The sequence below is a fragment of the Microtus ochrogaster genome, unplaced genomic scaffold (assembly GCF_000317375.1).
Source record: "Microtus ochrogaster isolate Prairie Vole_2 unplaced genomic scaffold, MicOch1.0 UNK2, whole genome shotgun sequence".
NCBI lineage: Eukaryota > Metazoa > Chordata > Mammalia > Rodentia > Cricetidae > Microtus > Microtus ochrogaster.
Genome location: NW_004949100.1, coordinates 12,429,387 through 12,444,894, shown reverse-complemented (window position 1 = coordinate 12,444,894; position 15,508 = coordinate 12,429,387).

Sequence of the window (15,508 nt, the reverse complement as noted above, 5' to 3'; positions counted from 1 at the left end):
AGATAGATAGATGATAGATAGATAGATAGATAGATAGATAGATAGATGATAGATAGATAGATAGATAGATGATAGATAGATATAGATAGATATAGATAGATAGATAGATGAGAGATAGATAGATAGATAGATAAATAGATAGATAGATGATAGATAGATAGATGATAGATAGATAGATATAGATAGATAGATATAGATATAGATAGATAGATGATAGATATAGATAGATAGATAGATAGATAGATAGATAGATAGATGATAGATAGATAGATATAGATAGATATAGATAGATATAGATAGATATAGATAGATATAGATAGATATAGATAGATAGATGACAGTCTTTTCCATTCACCTCTATCTACAGAATGCTCCTCCTACTCCTTACATTTCAGGGATATTAAAATTGCCCCCAATTGTGCATTCATAGTTTCAGCATTCCCTTCTCAATCCACATTTCCCTGGATACACTTTGACTTCTATTCAGTGCAGCCTATTACATCACACAGTTATCTTCACTTGTTTGCATGCTGCCCAGGATGCTGAGATACTGCATACTTTGAATTTTGTTTTGCTTTGTTTTATAAATTTTTAAATCCATGATCAAAATCCTACTTATGCTAATGAGTCCAATCTATCTTGAAGATAGATTATGCAAAATGTCCCTAATCTTTATATCATCCAAACACTCTCAAAAGCTTTTCAGAACAATGTAACATCTCTCAATGGGTCACATGTCTCTAAATGCCAATAGTCTTCTAAGATGACATTCATTCTGGGACTAGAGATCACACTTTATCTGTTTCAGAATCTTCCTAAAAACTAATGTTGGCTTATAAATGAATTTGTAAATAATCATCTGTTGAATTTAATTATATTCCCCTTTTCTGTTTTATCTAATGCATACCTAAATAAATGTAGATTGCTGAAGTTATCCCTTTTCTGTTTTATCTAATGCATACCTACATAAATGTAGATTGCTGAAGTTATCTATTTCAAACACTGGAGATCTTTCCTCTTGACACTTAAACCCAAAAAAGCAAGAGAAATTAAATTAAAAATTGAAGCAAAACACAAACCAGAAAGACACTCTAACAAAACAAGGGTTTTTTTTGTTTTTTGTTATTTTTTTAATGAGCAGAAGGATAGAGTGGAAGGCCAGAGTCCCCATGAGTCTCTCCTAAGGAGGCAGCTGTGCTGTTGGCTGTACTCTGCACTTCAAGAGATATTTTTAAATCTGTTGTTATTAATTTGAGGAGAAGAAGTCTCTGTAGAGGGGAAAAAATCCAAGATTTTTTTGTTTCCTTTTCCATCACTCACAGTCATTCTAATGTCAACACCATTTAGGTCAAATTTCAGGCATTCAAAATGAGCAGCTTCACCAGCTGCAAGAGCTAAAAATCTTCTAGAGCGCCACAGCCTAACCAATAAAATGTGTCTGAGGGTGTTAGTAACAATTAACAGGTGTGTACCTTCCCCAAAAGGCTTTCATATGACATGTGATGTGTGAGACAGCACACACTGGATTTTGTAAAACAAAGAAAAAAAAATACACATAATGCAAGGTGTATCTGGTTTTACAAAAGAGTTGTTAGGAATTGGCATTCTCTGTTGATGTCAACCCTGTAAATGTAGCTTATAAGAATATGCCTTAGCACTCATTGCCATTAGCCTATTCATTGGATGCAGGCATGCTCCCTTATGTCCAATAACCTGACCCTGGATCTTTTCTCTTCCATTACTTGAGTGAGTAAATGAGTAAAGTCTGGAACTTTATTTATTTCCTTTAAGTACTTTGTGACTAGTCAGCATCTTCCTATTCTTCCCTTTTTCCTATCCTCCTTCCTTCCATCTTCATCTTTACCATGTTCTCTAGCAGCTTGTTGCATTGTTCTTTTTTGAGTCCCGTCCCTCCTCTTCTCCTCTGCCAAAACCAGGCGAAACTAATTTGGTCAAGGGTGCACTTAAAACCCGCCTAAGTATCCCTCCTTTCTTTTGTTTGTTGAGTTCTACTTTCTCAACCCTGACATTTTAATAACTTCTATTGTCTGATTCCCCTCTCAATATTCCTAAACCAAATCGCCAGCAACAGTGACCAGTTGAACTGACCTCAACTGCGCCCGCACGGCATCTCAGCAATTCTTTTATTTATCGCTTGTTGACTCCCCATTGCATTCCTCCCTGCAGCTGTTCCAGATGTTTCTGAGGCTCTCAAATCCCCAAGCCCAACGCTCTTCCCTCCCTCTTAGTACATAACCTCACCTCCTACTGAGAAAATTAAAACCATCCCAACTTATGTTTACACAATTGTCCTCCCCGTCCACTCAAAAATATCTGGGCATCCCTTCCTTTTTATTTTTGCATTGTCTTAAAGAAATTATTTCTTTTGCAAAGAAGTAGTGCTATGCTCTCCTTGAATGTTGTGGGTTTGAAGGGACACAAGTCTGCTTAGACACTGTATATTGATAAGATTTTTTTTATTGCAAATCTTCAATGGCATCATCTGTGAACTGGAGGTAATAATTTCTTACTCAAGGTCATTAAATGATACTTAGCAGATGGTCTTGAAAATTTAAAAATTGTAGTTATCATTATTATTTGAAAAGTTGCAGGAAATTAGCCCTCTACCTCTATTCACCTAATAATGATGATTATTAATAATGAAAATAATTATAGTAAATACTGATCTCTATTTTCTGATTAAATTACCTTTTCAGGGATTCCTTTCATTGCTCATTTTTTTTAATTAGACGTAGTTTATTAGATAATTCTTTCTGTCTCATACATTGAAAAGTTAATTTCTTTGAAGGAAAAATAAAATGCCTGCCATCTTTCAAGTCAACATCTCAGTACTCAGGCTTGGATCCATAGCCTCGAGAGAACTGGTAAAATGAGCTATCTTTTCTAACTTGCTAAACAGTAGTTTAAACCCTTAAGGTTATTTCCTTACCCATCTCAACTGTATTTTAAAAAGCACCACCACCCCCTGCTCATCCTTCCTCCTCTCTTCATCCTTCAGTGTCAAACACTTGAGGTGTGGTCTTGATTGTCACTCTTCTCTGATTCCATAACTTTATACAAACCTTCCCCTCTAGTCTTTCTGTTTCCTTTGCTTTCAATTATTTCTGCAGATACTACCAAATATTAAAGTTTAGGATATGCTTTTTGCCCATGTTTTCTCTGAGTCATTCATTAAAGGGTTTCAGGATTAGATTCTCATCGTGCAAAATGATAGGCGCGGATTCTCTGTAATATCCTTTTTTATGCTAAAACACAAGTGTCTGCAGTTTCGTATTCATTTTAATGTTGCTTTGAAACTCGTTGTTTTGAAACTTCATGTTTACAGTGTAAATATTTTCACTTCAAGCTCTCTCTGAGGTCACATAGCACATGAGGAAACTTAATTTCTTACAAAATAGCTCTGCCCGTTCCCTGTCCCTGTTCATTAACGACTTCATAATCAATGCAGCCAAACTTTACATAGTAAGCATTTTAAATTAGCAGCAAACCCTGATCTCCAGTCCTTCACGGATCTGGATGCCCGGGACTGAATAAACATGTTCAGGGAGAACATGAAGACATGCGCTGCCCAATTTGTTCAAGTACTATGAATGTCAAACCCGAAGACACGATGAAAATCAGATTCTCAGGATGTTTGGGGAGTTGAGGGAGACAGAGAGAAAGAGAGAGATGGAAACAAAGGGAGAAAGAGAGAGACTCGTTCAAGGTTGCATACTAAGTAGGAAACAGCTCTTCTTCTGTCACCATTGGAGAAAAAAACAAGCAGTTAAATTTGGGGAAATTGATTTAAATCTTCCATCCCTTCTTTGCCCACTCTACAGCTCCACCCTCTATGTTTACACGCCGCCTCCACAGTGCGTGGATCAATCCTCTCATTAACCATCCCATTGCCTCAACTGCCATCCATCTTCAGCATTACAGTGGATCCTTACAACACTTTTATTCCTTTGAAAGTTCTTTGACTTCTGCCCCATACTGCACAGCACATGTAATTATCACACGTCAACCTTATGTCTAAATTTTTTTGGGATTTCTCCCATAATTTACCTGTGGGCTTATGGGCATGGAAGTCAGAAAAATATTTTTACTCGTTTTATAGCTACCATATGTCCTTGAATAGAATGGAAACTGCCTATCTTGTGGGTTAAATAAAAACAACTTTTAGAATGTATTTTTTATAGTCTTGGGAGTATTTTACCTTTCAGCGCTGTCTTACTTCATTTGGATAATAGATGGAGCTGTTAGTTTTCTACTGTTTGCTCATTTAACAAAAATGAAGCACAGAACTATACAACAGGAAGAATATTAGTGATTTGCTCACCTGAATTTGAAAGAGAGCCATATTTCAAGTCAACAAATTTGACTAACTGTACAAAATTTTCTAACAGCATCCAACGATGAAATTACACAAATGATTGTTTTTCTCTCTAATGTATCACAATCTATTCTTTAAAAAAAACATAAAATTGAGGCAATCTTGTTTCTTTGAAAAAGAATGGAATGTAACAAATACAATCCTAGTGCTTTATTCTCTGTTAAGTTCTTGTTTTGTTTTGTTTTGTTTTTCTGTTTTGTTTTGTTTGAGATAGGGTTTCTCTGTAGCTTTGGTGCCTGTCCTAGAACTAGCTCTTGTAGACCAGGCTGACCTCCATCTCACAGAGATCCGCCTGCTTCTGCCTCCTGAGTGTTGGGATTAAAGATATGCACCACCACTGCTCAGCTTGTGTTAAGTTACTTAACTGCATCCAATTAAATTAGAATAGTGTATTGTTAAAATAGCAAGAGACTAATACCATATATGGTTGAGAGCATTTAAGTTGAAGACAACTAGACATATATCTATAGCTAAATTATATGCATGGAAATGTTTTGATATTCATAGACCAATACCTCAGCAATAGCTAGCCAAGAAAAAAGAACAGGGAAGTAAGATTAGAAACACAGCTCCGAGAAAAGCTTTATTATGCTTTGTCTTCTTGAAGGTATAATATTTATAGTAATAGTTTATATATTGTTTTTCTTTTATAAATATATATATATATATAATATATTGTTATATATGTAGTCATATATAACTTGGTTCCTATTATTACTTAATAATAACAGGGTAACTGATTACCCATTAGAGGCACATAATACTGGCATCTAATAAATACCAGTATTTATTACTGGTATTTACTAAATTACCAGTATTTAACTTCTAATAAAATAAAATACTTTTATATAAAAGTTAAAAAGAATACTGGTACAACTTTTTGTAAGTTAAAATCCATGAAGACAGAAACAAATATTAAATCTGGAATAGAGCTGCAAGAGTGACTGTAGATGCCAACTGGGTAGGCAGAAGGCAGTCACGCCACCCTGGCTGGTCATCTGCATGGCATGGGCACTCTCGGAAGCACAATCAGAAGCACAAGGACATCTTGGCCTGCATCTGGCTGGGCTCTGTGGGAGGTGAGTAAGTAGGTGGAGGAGTGATAGGGAGAAAGGAGCAAGCAGACAGGTGGTGGAGATGTGGAAGGTGAACTCTCCCACACTATGAAGTGAGGTGGGACTAGAGATGAAGGCAGTAGCTCTTCTTACTCCTTGGGAAAAATTGGTTGTGGTGGCTCAGCAGTCGTGAGGCTGGGTAACTCTAGGTTGAATTACAGTTTTATCGTGTTGCATCTAACTTTGGTCAGAGATTTATTTCCTTTGGAAGCTTTGAATTGAACAGACTCTTAATGGCATCCAGATGCCTCTTCCACGCAGAAAGCAGGAAGAAGACACCCAGAGACCCTGCCCAACATGTGGCCTGTCTGAAGCAAGAGCCACTACATTGTGCAAGTATGGGGTACAGAAATGGGAGAGAGAAGTGGAGGAGCATGAGCACTATGAAGAGACAGAGCCTGACAAGCATTGCCTCTGAAGCCACCTGAGACCATAGTGAAGTCCTGGCTGTGCTGCTGCTAAGGACCTCATCTGGGTCTGTGAACAAGCAGCCGGAGGTTTCTATGTTGATATCAATGGCCCATGTCACCACCAAAGGTCTTGTGGATGTCCCTGTTCTGGACTGCCACCTGGGACAATGTTGATATCCAAAAGCTGCACAGAATGTTCCTGCTCCTCATTTGCCGCAGCACTAGGGTGAGCTACCCCTCACCACTGTTGGCGCCAGCTCTCAGAGGAGTGGACCCTGCAGCTCGCCATGGCAGGATAGTAGAGCTGACCTGGTTGTTGGTGTATGGGAGAGCTGCCCCAAGAGTGTGAGCATGGGATAGCGTGCCCCACTGCCTGTCTCTCATGTGGGGGTGGCATGAGTGAGAGAGAGGGATGCTCCCCCATCTCACCCTTGGTCACCTGCAGCAGGCTGGAGTGCTGGCACCAGGGGCACGAGAGTGGGAGGCCTGCTTCTGCTACTCACTGGCTGCAGACTGGGGAGAGCAGGCCATACACATCACTTGGGCACCAGAGTAAAGCTGGCCCTGGTAGTGAGAGTGCCGGGGAGTTGAAGGGTCGTGAGAGCAGGAGAACAGCCCCTTGTTGCCTGTAGCACTGATGAAGCTAGCTAGGGCAGTGCTGCAGGATTGGCCTGATGGTGAGGTTGAGGGAAAGCTGGTGGACTGGCCAACCCAGCTATCACCCAGGCCCAGATCCACAGCTGTGAGTTAGCCCAACCTAATACCCACCTCATCTATGAACAACTGGAGTTGGTAAAAGGGCTGGTCTTGCAGATCCAAAGCTGTAGGATCCCCATGACACAGGGAAACAGCAGAGTATCCAAGAGGAGTCCCAATGAGGGCCCACTGTCAACATTGTAGCAGAAACGGGAGACCTCGAACTAGACCATTGCAATGAACCTTTGCAAGTAAAGATGTATGGATCGGATTAAAGGGTATATTTTGTAACTCAGTGTAACGCTTTACAGCTTCCACTATGACATTTTTTTCTCTTAAAATTTATTTTATTTGTGGGGGCAAAGGTTGTAAGGGCAGAGGGCTGATATGAAGAGACAAGGAGATGAATGGGATCAGAGTGCATGATGTGAAATCCAAGATCAATCAAAAGAAAACTAAAAGAGACGAGAAGTATAGAATTAACCACAGAATACTCCTACAAGATTATTTTTATACACAGTAATTAAAAATATTCTGCAGCAGATTGGCAAGGACATGGCATAATTCAATCTTCTGTGTTTTACAATTCTTATAAATGAAATAGGAGTAACAAAAATCACAAATGTAAAGACCAATAAAGTTATTGAAATCTAGAGAAAATGCTTACCAGAAGATTGTTACAACTGAATTGTTTGGTTATCCTTTGCTAAATGATCCTATCAGATTTTTTTTTAAGTGAGCAGAAGTTGGGAGTGATTCCAGATGATGGAGTCCAAGGTCTTTCTGACTTAGAAAGGTTTTGATTGGGGAGTTTGAGAATAGAAAAATATGATGAAATCTCACTCTTGAGACGAGAAAAGAAAGCTGGAGTAAGAGAGCAGATGTTTGATTGGAAAGAGCATAAAACAGCAAACATAGGACTGCATATGAGCACATGTGTACCGTTTTTCCCTAGGTGGACCGAGCAGCCATGATGTTGTTCCAGAAACTGCTCAACCAGAGGGTTATTTAGACTTGCTTTGCTATGGATACTGTATGAGAGCAATGGATAAAGGAGATAGGAAACAATGAGGAAAGGCATGGTTACGGATTCATAGAGAAGAAATGTTAAAGAAGACATACGAACTATTTGTACATACAATTGCATTAAATATTGTGAAGAAAGAATGGACAGAATATGGAGCAGTAGCCTGGAAGAAAGTTCAGAATCATAGGGGATCCTACCATTTCCAACAATGAAATTTAAACGATGACTCAGGAGGTATTGTCCATTCTAGAAAAAGACAAACAAAGAAACAATTGTCAGGAAAGTCCTAAGTTTCCAGAGAATTTAGAAAAGAATATATTAACACTTTACTATTTGTTAGTTTTACTTTTTCCCTAGTGCTAGAATGTATTGTATACATTACCTGAGTCCCCAGCTTGGATCCCTGTGAGCTACAATGACAGGGTTTCAGACTTGTGCAATAGTAACAAGAAGTAAAGAGCGCAATCAACCACTTTCTGGTTGAATTTAAGGCTCATTCCATAAGATTAAATCCGCACCATTATCAGGTCAAAACCATAGGGCCAAATAGATCATAGGCCCTAAGACAAAACTTACTATATATGATTATTCTGCTAAATGATTATAGTACTAAACTAATTCCTAATAACTTATCATTATACCAATAAATTAAGACATCTCTCAACCCTTATTAGTAGGTAGTAATCCATTTAACATACAAGTAATATAAATCAATAGACTTATTTTCCTCCAATACTTTGTACTATAGTTGTCATAAATTTATTTCTGTTTTATATTCTCAATTGTTGTATGCTGCAATTATGTTTACTCGATTGTCTTTTGAAATCAACACATCTTTTTGTCATGTTTTGTCACATCTTACTAAGAAGTATGTTATTAAAGAGGTAAAATATTCTTTTCATGTTTTTGTCAGTATTGTGAAAAGCAGTTTAACTGAATGTTTAATTATAATAAATGTTTAATTATTAAACTATATTGTTCAAGTCTTTTGTGTCTTTCTGTAATTTTTGCAAGAATTTTGTAATTGGGAGCCCTAAAGAACTCACAAAACAATGCACACTCTTGTCATTCCTCTTGGATGTCCACCAAAAGCAAATGAGAAGACTATATTGCTGAAGACACCACCTAGCTTGATGGAAAGACATAGGGGAAACACCTGGAATTTACTGGAAAACCTCCTTCTTGGTGGCCAGTTTTCATACTAATAAAATAAGCCATGAAGGCTGCTCTGTGAGAGAAGTCATAGTGGGTTTATATAGCTGTGAATCCTACAAGCCACAATACTAACTCCCAAAGCAACATGTATGCACTGTGTGATGGTGGTTCCGGGGGTATAAACAACCCCTATGGTTGAATCGGAGGTTTGTTGCACATGAGGGGATGCATACCTATGAATATAAAACCAATCAATGGCTCAAGGCTGATATCTTAGATCCTAGAGGGATATTTACAACTGTTTTTAGCTTAACTGCTATGGTATCAAACTGCCATATCTTTATGGTTTTAAATATCTATGTTTATACGCCAAACAAAGTCTATTCCCAATATTCATCAGAGATGCTTCTCATTGAGTAAATGAAGGTGAATAAAGAAATTCATGGCTGCTCAAGGTGCTGAGAATACATATGCTCAGCCCTAAATAGAACATTTTTTCTACCCCTTCTAAACCTAGGGTTCATCATTTAAGAGGTTTCAAAAAGAATATAAGAGCCAGAATACAGGGAGAGGGGTTTTATAATGCTGTCTTCTGGGCATGATACAGTCAATGCAGGCAGGATTTTGCGTAGCTGCAAGCTGTTTATGATGGGCATATACAAGACTAGGCACATCAATAGTACATCAGAAATTTGGGAGATCCTCACAGGGCGCTACTGCTTCTTTCTGAACAGTTAGCTACTGATGGATTTGGGTAGGTAGAACGCATTCTTTTCTGTTCCATGCCCACTGATAAGCCCACTAGCCTACAATGATTCATTTCAAATCCATGGTTTCACAGATGGCCCTGATCAAACTTACTGAGTCAAAAACCAAAACCTAATGACAATAATGAAGCAAAGAGATTTACAGGAAGGACAGAAGATAAAATGTATAGGGTAGGGTTCAGAAAGAATAAGAGCGACACTTATCAGAATGTACCATGTACATGTATGAAAATTCTTGGACAAATATAAAAAAGTTGAATAAGGAAAAAGAGATGCCCCATTATAATTTTATTCTTTGGAATATAATGGGTGCTTTCCTCGCTCTTGGATCAATTTGGTGTTCATATATCTAGGAGTATTTGTGCATGTATCTTTGCACATGCTATTTTGTTTATGACTGAGGTCACTTGGGGGTTCTGTGAGCTTACAATTTTTATCAAATTGAATTTTCATATCATTCTGTAATTATATTTTTCTGACATTCTCCATTCTCTGACCTCCTAACCAATCTTAATGCCTTCAATTATAATTAAAGTACGATATAAAGTTTTTCCAAATCTCATTAATGCTATTTATTTTAAACTGGATAAACATATGTATACACACATATGCATTTCCCATGTGCATTTGTCAGATGACTCTGCTATGTCTTCACCTTCACTAACTGTTTCCTGCACAACACATAATCTTTTTGTCATAAGATCTACTGTTTTATTCACCTCACACTTTATGGAGCCTTCTGCTCTTATAGTTTGGCTATACTTTCTGCATCTCTCTTTTATTTTTAACACACTCAGTTTTTCATATGTTGCTTTTAGAACATATGGAATGCAGTTGTAATAACTGTTTTAATGTCCTTATTTGCCAATTTTAACATATGGATCAGTTTCAATTGATTTCATTTCCTCATTATGTGCTATATTTTTCCTGCCTGTTTACAAGCCTGATCATTTTTTATTGGACGCTAGACACTGAGATTTTTACCTTACTGGGTATTGGCTATTTTTGTAATTCTATATTCTGAAACTTTGTTCTGGAATACATTTACATTACTAAGATACAACTCAATAAATTTAGTCATGCATGAAGGTCTCCTAAAGGATCAGGCCTAGTGCTTAGTCCAGAGCTGATTATTCCTCTTAACTTAAGCAAAAGTCTTCCAACTATACTATGAATGTTCTTTCAACTTGAGGACTTTATGTGAGTCATGGAAAATAGTCTATTGGTAATTCTGTATGAGCTTCAGAAAGTCTTTCTTCTTTTCTTTGCAGGTGGCTCATTCTTGCCTCACATCGTTCTTACACACTTGCACTGATGGGGTCTCTGATAGGTGCTACATAAGGAATTCTCCTAAAGAGTCTAGCTCTATGTGCACCTACCCTACCTCTAACACTCTGTTTTGGAATGAGGGAGAGCATTCTTCCTGGACTTTTTCTTCTCTATTTCAGAAGTCCACTGAGTCTGTAAACACAGGTTTACTTCACTTGTTACTCATATGATAATGCTGTTTTTTGTTTGTTTACTATCTGATACAGAATTGTTTCATATATTTTTTCAAGTTATTTTACTACGTAGCAGGATACATCCAATTTGTATAACATTTAAATATCTATCTCTTCCTGAAAATACCAACTGTGAATAGGAGTGCAATTTATAGGTTGACTTTTCCATTCATGGAATCAGTAAGTTTGCTAGGAAAATGATTGACATTTCTAAGCAGGTACATTATGTTTCAAAATACTAAACTAAAAGCACTCAAACTCTTGGGAGAATCAATAATTAATGCCATCATCAAAGCTTTAAAAGATGTAGTGATTGAGATTCCTATTACATTACATTCTCACCCTAAATAGAACGCTGACTGGTATATGAAAATATGCCAGGGAACTAAGGGTTATAATCTCAAGTAGCTATTTAATGCTGCAAAGTCCCCAGTAACCTAGTGTGCAAGTATGCCTCTTTCAAAGACATCAGTGACATCACCCAGTTGATATTTGGTGAAGCAAAAATGCCTGTTATCATAGATGACTTATAAGTTATATTTATGTGTGGAGATAAATAGTGGGTCCTAATATCTGTAAATTAGCTAGTACTAATATATCAAAGTTATATTAGGAATTTCAAACTGAAAAGTAGTTTAAATAAAAACTCCATCTTAGATATTACACACATACCAATATGTGCTTTTGAATCTGAGAGTTTATACATGCCACTTTGGATATAATGCTATTCACAGACCAATTATTGAGCTGACTGTAATGTATAAAACTATCTTTGAGGACCACTGTAATATAAGGCATTATAACAATCTTTGAGAACCACTGTAATATAGGGCATTATAACAATCTTTGAGGACCACTGTAATATAAGGCATTATAACAATCTTTGAGGACCACTGTAATATAAGGCATTATAACAATCTTTGAGGACCATTGTAATATAAGGCATTATAACAAGTCCAGGCTACTGTGTTCTACCATTTGAACATCTCAAAGAGCAATCACTCCTCTATGCTTGTAGAAAGACTTCACTTTGTGTTGTGTTTTAAAAAGAAGTCACATAATGAAAATGACTGAACACATAATTGCTTTTTAAAGGATGGTAAGCAAAAACACCAAAAATTACAATCAGGAAAAAATAAAGCCCACTAGAGCGGAAAGGCAAATCAGAAAAATAGAAAATAGAGGAAGAGTGGATTTCTATGGATGCATATTTTAAGCTAAGGCATGCTCCAAATCCATCTGTTCCTTGCTTTTCTGGAAGCAAACTGTCTCCTGTTCAGACACACCCATCCTCCAGGGACAATTTCTTTTTCAAGATATCCTTCCCTCCTACACTGAGAAAAGCATTACGGGACATCTGGAACTTGCACAGGGTTTTATTTTGTACATTACTAACACGTTTCTCACTTAGACTGAATCCCTGCCAAATTATACACCTTTTCCTCACATTCTGATGGGGGTGAGGCAGGGAATACAGGGACAGGCAACTTAACAACACTGATATAATTTCTAGGCAGCACACCCAAATGGCTATCTGTGGAGTCAGAAAGTATGGTCCAAAACTCTTTAGAGGTAGTGAAAAAAAAAATGAAATGCTTATAGCGTATTTGCTTGTTAATAATACAATATCAAAACTGTAAGAGGAGGGGGAAAGTCTCTCTAGAATTAAAGTAGTGCTTTCTTAAAAAAATTTCCTAAACAGATTTAAAAATATGCATCCAATATATACCTCATAAGTATATCTACACCTCTCAACAGGAAGATACATGGTGGGTCTTGACACTTGCACTAAACTACTTATGTTTCCAACTTCTGACTTGTAGGGGAGCTACCTCAAGATAAAAATAAGTTTACCTAAATATGCGATCTGACTGTGTGTGTGTGTGTGTGTGTGTGTGTGTGTGTGTGAGAGAGAGAGAGAGACAGAGAGAGACAGAGCATGAGTGCACACACACGTATGTGAAAAACTGCAGTTATACTTCTCAAATAATTTTTCATCTTAATGAGGCCCGTAAGTTCTCATTTGTCTTTATAAATAAATTAAAATTTTGTAATAAATTGCTCTCCATGTCTTCAAGCTTTCAACATAAGTACTGTTTCCAGTAAGGGTCATTGCCTTGTGGGCTTTAATGTTAATAAAGAACTAATTCTTAACATCAAGTTGCTGTGTCTCTCAACACAAAATCTTTTTTATTTTTACTATTCCATGATGCAAAATAAGGAAATCCAGGATTGTTATTACCAGGCTGTAATTTTAGATACTTAGGAACTAAATACAGGAGAATTATAAGTGCAAGACAAGCTTGGGCAACTAGTGAAATCCTATTTCACAAACAAAAGTAAAAAGATATAAACACAGTGGAAGATCACTTCCTGGTGCAACTGAGACCCCAGGTTCAAACCTAGAATGACAAAAATATGGCAATACACATCTGTACATGTATACACTATGTTTTTATTCTTGAGAAGTTTCAAAGAAATAGGCATATGCTCAGACTTCTGAAAATAAGTGTTTATTAAATATTACCAGTAGTATATTTTGACGTATGTTATGGGAACAGAAGCTATGAATGAGGATTTCTTCCTCCAGACAGCAACATGGCTCATTGATGTGTTTATTTTCAAACCAAGTTTGCTGTTTCTATTCATTTTTCTGAAAATATGTGATTCTTGTGAACTTTTATTTGAGAATCAGTAGATCTGAGTTTGAAAGTTACCATCCCTCTTTTCAGTTTTATGATTGCAAGAACAGATCTGGGGTAGAAATAAAAGCAATGTTATACTTATTTAATAAAGTAACATAAGACAATCAGCTTTGAGCCTAGCTCAGCATAACAATCAATAATGATTTCTAAGGCTCTGCCAAATTTCCTCTTCCTTTTCTGTCATCAGGCTTCTCGTCTTGATCCTCCTCCCACTCACTGGCAGCCATCACCTTATTATCTCTTTAACATTGTCTTCATCCTCTTGTCATTTCTCACTTCTTCAGGAATATTATGCTACTAAATGGCATAATGAGAGTTCATCAACTATCTTTTCAAACTTAATACGGAGAGTTTGTAGTAAACAACACTCCATAAAAATCTTCCCTGAAAAGAAACGAGTCATTCAAGATGCTTGGTTTGCTGAAAGATGCAAGGAGACAGTAGAAAGGCAGTCACTCCTTGGGAACACTGTGGTTTCATTATTATATAAAGTGCATTAAAACCAAATGGTATTGTTCAGTGTTCAGAAACGACTTTGTAAATATATATTGGCTGTTTCTTCCAAATTTAAATATGTCTTCCTTGAAGGTGAAGGAAAATTCTGGAAGCATCTTAAAGTTACAAGTTTGAGAAGCAGTAAACGATTCCTGAGGAGAGGAGACTCCCTAACTGAACAAGTTGTCTAAGGCCTACAGGGAGCTCCAGGGATGGAGCTGTCATGGGGTGGGGTCACCATGCTTGAGTGGGCTTTTTGGTGCCCTTATATAATCCATGCTGCTATAAACAACCAAAATAAACTTATTGGTTCCATCATATAGACAACTGGACTTAGGTAGAATTATTTCTTAGATGTTGTAGGTGCCAAATCTGGGGTAAATAGATACTTGACCACGAGTCCTCTTGAAAAGTCACAAGAATATTGTACTGTTTATGTAAATGAGTCGGTGAATGAGTGGAGCTTGAGAACACCTTCTAGTATTATATAATTGTCTAAAATATTGACTTGTTTAAAAAGCTTATAATTTATAAGGCTAAGCTAATCAAGCACAAACAAACTAACCCTTAGAACTACTATAAATGCACAGAAGCTTAAAGTTATATATAAACTCTACAACATAATTTTATATTTACAGCAATGAACAGACTAAGGGAAAGTTGAAATATATACATAAAACAAAAAAGCTAAAGTTATATTTTATCTGGACAAATCTAGTCTTTTTTCAATTTTCTGAATCTTATGCATGGCCATCTTTGACACTTGAGGTCTTTTCCAAATGTCTATGCATATTATTAACAACGTTCTGTGTATGAGGGAGAGCCGACCATCTTTTTCTTTCTGAGATCATATCTATTTTCCTAAAAATTCTGCGATTACATTTTTCATTAGAGCGGAATAGAATTGCATTATATTTATTCACTTCTGAGTGGCACTACATTGGCGATTAACTTCTATATATACCTGTGAGGGAATAAAAAAGATTCTGATTTCAGTAATTCCTTATTCAAAAAAAGCCACTTGTTTTTTGATGGTTTTCAGAGTATTCAGACATTTGTGCTGCAGTGGTTCTGTTCCACCTGAAATATGTTTTCTTAACCTATTGCTACTTCCCTGGCTCTGCGCTTGCTGGTGCGGATTTCTTTTGGAAAGTGGATAAGGATCCTGGTTGATATGCTTTCAGGTGGATTGAGAAGAATCACACCACACACGAAAGAGTTAACACTGGAGATTTTCTTT